This window comes from Octodon degus, unplaced genomic scaffold, assembly GCF_000260255.1.
Source record: "Octodon degus isolate 3935 unplaced genomic scaffold, OctDeg1.0 scaffold00255, whole genome shotgun sequence".
Classification (NCBI taxonomy): domain Eukaryota; kingdom Metazoa; phylum Chordata; class Mammalia; order Rodentia; family Octodontidae; genus Octodon; species Octodon degus.
The window spans coordinates 704,520-709,622 of NW_004524831.1; the positions used below are offsets into that span (position 1 = coordinate 704,520).

The following is a 5,103-nucleotide window of genomic DNA, read 5'->3' on the forward strand; positions in this document are numbered from 1 at the left end:
AGAAAGAAAGAAAGAAAGGAAGGAAGGAAGGAAGGAAGGAAGGAAGGAAGGAAGGAAGGAAGGAAGGAAGGAAGGAAGGAAAGAAAGAAAGAAAGAAAGAAAGAAAGAAAGAAAGAAAGAAAGAAAGAAAGAAAGAAAGAAAAAACAGGTCCGGCCAGATAGCTCAGTGGATTAACGCGCTTGAGTAGCCAGCCAGGTGCAGGAGCGGGGTTCTATCTCCCGCCTGACATGCCGGCCCCGCCCCCGAGGTGCGCTGAGACTGGCAATTGAGACTGGGCACGGTGGCTCACCTGTAATTCTAGCACGTGAGGTTGAGAAACAGGAATGTTGCGAGCCGCAGGAAGCTAGGAAATTGATCAGAAGTGCGTAGGTGGGACTGGGCCTCTATGCCTGCAGCAAACAAGCTACTTCAGTCCTGCGGAAGAACATCTTGTCCGGTTCAGGCCAGCAATTAGTCGCTAGGCAACCTTGTGTCATGTGTTACAAACTTTGCAGAAGTATAAAGGACAATTTTGTTGTGAGTTGAGTTAGTCTTGTCCATCAGGCGAACTAGCGACCACCTAGCCCAGCTTTTGTCTTCTTGTCTATCTTTCTCATTCCTGCAGTTGTGTCTCCCCAGGTAGAACCGTTCACAGTAACACCAACAGAACAGTAACACCAACAGATCACTACATTTGGGGACAAGTCTGAGCTGTGTAGTAAGACCCTGTAGACCCTGTACTAAATGCATAAAAAATAAAAATAAATCAATAAAAATAAAAACATTTCTAATGTTCTTAATCACTTTTCATCTCATAAATCTATGTAATTTTAACAACATACCTATACTGTACACTACTATCAAATCCCATGATATAGCAAAAAATTTGCAATAAATAATTTAGATTAAAAAATTTTTTAAAAAATAATTTAGATTAATACTTTTGAAAACCCATGAAACAGTGAGTCCATGAAAGTCGAACCACAGCATAGCAAGGGACTACTGTAACACAGGCACTCAGGAGGCTGAGCTGAGAGGATCAGTGCTAGTTTGAGGCCAGCCTGGGCTCTGCAGTGGGTTCAAGGCCTGTCTACACTGTTCAGTGAGGCTTTGTCTCACAAATGTGTGTGTGCGTAATAAAGCAATGAGACACAATAATTTAATTAGAAAAATACAATAACATCTTAAAAACACCATAGACAACTCTGATTTGGTTGTTAAAGAAGGAACGACTACTGAAAATTGTGACTGCTTTAAAGGCTCAGAATCCAGTGATCATGGTGAATCAGAGAAATGTGATGCCTCCAAGAAGAAAACAAGCCACAGGACTCACTCCCCAGAATGAAGACCTGGTAGCAGAAACCCAAACAATGCTCTTAAGGCATCGGAGGGGCTGAGGGGACAAGGAAACTTATCTGTCCCCATGCACAAACTCTTCACAGGAGCTCATGAAGTCTACAGAGAACACGGCAAAATATAGGGGGTTGAGAGAACTGTTGGGACAGTTTTGAGTTTTTCATAGGGATAAATTTCAGCAGGAAAAGGACAGGATGCTAGGGCCTCTGCTGCCAGTCAAGCCACAGACAAGAGGAGAATAGGGTTAAAGCAGTAGAGAGAATAGGTCAAAGGCTTCAGGGATTTCCTGGGGAGGCCCTAGGTTCTGCAGGTAACAACTGGTCCATCTGTGTCTGTGTCAGAGCATCTTCCTCCACACATATACTTCCAGCTTCTAGGGTATTTCTACATCTATACAATTCCTAAGGCTGTGTGACAGTTTGAGGAAGCCACACAGCAAGGAAGGCTGAAACTCTTGGGCTCTTGCTCAGCAGATGACTTTGGCTCTGAAGTATGGCAGTCAAAATATAACGGCAGATTCTGCTGAGATAATTTGTCCTGAGTTCTCTCCTGCTCTCTAATGCATGGAACAGAGCATTTTCCTGCAACTCTCAATGATGGGTGCTTAAAGAGCAAAATCTGAAAGGCAAGAGAAATGATCCCATGCCTGGTTCTAAAGAACATTATGACAGATTCCATCCATAGGTTACACCTGAAGTGCTGAAGTGGTCTGCCTGGGGTTCATGGCATTTACACAAAACCTGGTCCTGTCATTCCAGAGGAAGGGTTCTGGTAACTATAGCTGCTGGATATTTCCAGCTTCTTCCTTCTGTCAACAGGCTCACAAATGTACTCAGGTGACTGCATGTGGAAATACTTCTTGCCCTCAGAGGATGGCTACCTGGAACAGTTAAGACCCCTTGCACAGGACAGTGTGACATTCCCTTGAGCAGTATGGGATGAGTCAGTTGGTTTCACTGTCTTATCAAGAAAGCAGACCCTATTTACTATTCCAAGTAGTAAAGCTAAGAGTACCAAAGCACTGAGCTAATCTCCACTGCTTTCATACGTATTTTGAGTCAGAGTCTCATTGAGTTGCATGGGCTGTTTCCATTGTGGTTTCTTCCATCATCAGGGACAGCAAGGTTTTCTGTTCATGATGAAATGATGGTAAAGGAAATGTCCTCAGGATGAAATACTTGTATTTTGAATATACCATCATTGACTGGGATGGCAAGGGCTATATACACCATATATCTTCCTGGTGATAGAAAGAAGCAGACATGAGCTACGGAGGTAAGTTAGCCACACATTGTGAGATGTACAATATTTATATTCTATAATCTACTACATTCCATGAATTATATCAGCTATCTCAGACATAAGGTAGATGATACAAGCAAACTAGGGAGGCTTTTATGTGTCTAAGCGTAACTAAGGCTACAGAAAGATATATCATAGGAATCCACTGGTCTCTCAGTGTGATCCATTGTACCCACAGAGAAATGGTGACAGGAATAAGGAAAAGACAGGCAAGAACTGGGTCACATGGTGGCCCATCTGTCTGGTTGGCAGAATGACCCCTAGAAGCACAGTATGGGCATTTATTTATACCTTTGCAAAGTTAGTAACACATAATACAAGGTTCCCTAGTGACTAATACCTGACATTAATCAGCCATTTGGCCAATTTGTATCTTTGTTGGCTCTGAACAATACAAAATGTTCATTACATTGTGGGGTTTTTTTTCTCTATTCATTTAATTAATTTATTTATTATTAATTTGGCACAGGGTCTCACTCCACAGCTCAGATTCTTAGTGATCCCCCTATTTCAGCCTCCCCAGCACTGGGATTACAGGGATGCACCACAACACAGTTTCAGTGGCAGGGTCAGCAAGTCAGAGGGCCTGGGGTGGGACCGGTATGGCCTTCAGTACTGGGTATGGAACCCCAATGCTTGCACTTGCCAGGCAGGCACTTAGACCACTGAGCTATCTACCCAGCCCACATTGTGGGTTTTTATTTTTCTATTTATTTATTTAATGTATTTGGTACAGCGTCTCACTAAGCAGCTTGGACGCACAGTGATCCTATTTTCAGCCTCCCACCACTGAGATTGCAGGCCTGAGCCACTATGCCTAGTCTTGGTGGCCAACTCAGCTCGACCAGGGGCAGGATTGGCATAGCATGTGGCACCAGGGATCTAATTCTGGTCCCTGTGCTTGCCTAAGCAGGAGCTTAGTCTGCTGAGCTATCTCACCAGCCCTGCATTGTGGGTTTTTAATTCATTGCTCACTTATAATTTCATGTTACCACCAGTTAATCCCAATAAAATACCATCAGAAGTTGAGTGCAGTCTATATTTTATTTTATTTTATTTATTTATTTTTTGCTTGTTTTGGCGGAACCAGGGCTTGAACTCAGGCCCTTGAGCCTGCCAGGGAAGCGCTTATTCTACTGAGCCATCTCCCTGGCCCCCAAAATGAAGTATTTATTTTATTTTACTTATTTATTCTTGGCTCTACTGGGGATTAAGCTCAGGACCTTGTGCTTGCCAGGCAGGTGCTTAAGCCGCTGAGCTATCTCCTTGGCTGGCCGCAGTCTATATTTTAAAACAATGTATAAAACACTCCTTTCTTAAATAGAAAGCAATGTACATCTCAAGGAGACCAACTGGGCCTCATGGTCACAATTTGTCACATTTCTCAAACCTCATATGATTGTCCTGCTGGACACAACAAGAGTTGTAGCTTTTGGGTCTGATAAGGTCAGTGAAATCCCCTCAGGATTTGTGCTGAGATCCTGTACCTCAGATTGTAGAACCTTTGTCAGTGTCAGCCATGTGGATGAGTCATGGCCATTGCTTGGCCTATGTGCTCTCTGTGAAAGCCTGAAAGAATGTTTTCTCTCCGTGTGACTCTCCTTAGGCACACTCTACTCTTGTTGCATAGCTCCTGCTTTACCTTGGTCTTAACCATCTAGCAGAAAAGTATAAAAACGAAGTATAAGAAGTAAAGCCATGAGCTGGGGAGATGGCTCAGTGGAAGTAAAGCCATGGTGTTATGTTGAGCTGTAGGGGACTCAGGTCAACAATTTCTGACATTGCCAGTCAAGAGGAAGACCCAATACTATTATGGACTACTGAACTCTTTTAGAATATTTTGCTGAGTTTACACACTATAATAGTTAAATGATGGAACTTAACAAAAAAAGGGCATACAGATGAATGTCCACTTTGTATCTGTGTATTCAAAGTGGTTAGGATAGATATATAGTTACATTCTCTTAATGAATAGAGGGATTTGTTCTAATGGTGTTTGTAAGTAGGATATCAAGTCTGCATCTTGTATAGCAATTAACCACTAGGAAGAATGTATGCAGTGTGTTAATTATTGAAACTGTCCTACCAATTTGGTTTGAAACTGTGTCATTGCTATTTGTTTCTCAATAAAATTATGAGAAAATAAATAAATAAATGAAGCATTTATAACTTCAATTAGCCATGATCAACAAATGTCTACACCAATGCATACATTATTCATGATTCACAAATTAAACACTAAAACAAAATATTAAAAACTGTTAGAGAAAAGAAGCAAATCACCTATACATGGAAGAACATCAAAACCACAGCAGATATCTCCACACAAATTCTTGAAGCAGAAAGAGTTTTGATATAATGTTCAACAATGGAACTTAAAAAAAAATGGGATATAACTATGAATGTCCATTTTGTATCTGTGTATTCAAAGTGGTTGGGATAGATATATAGTTGCATTCTCTTAA

The 5,103-nt window shown here is 41.6% G+C and overlaps 1 pseudogene; it reads left to right on the forward strand.

Moving 5' to 3' along the window:
- Window positions 1-2,598: 2,598 nt before the first annotated feature.
- The window catches only part of LOC111814012, a 6,861-nt pseudogene continuing 4,356 nt past the window's right edge, over window positions 2,599-5,103 (forward strand).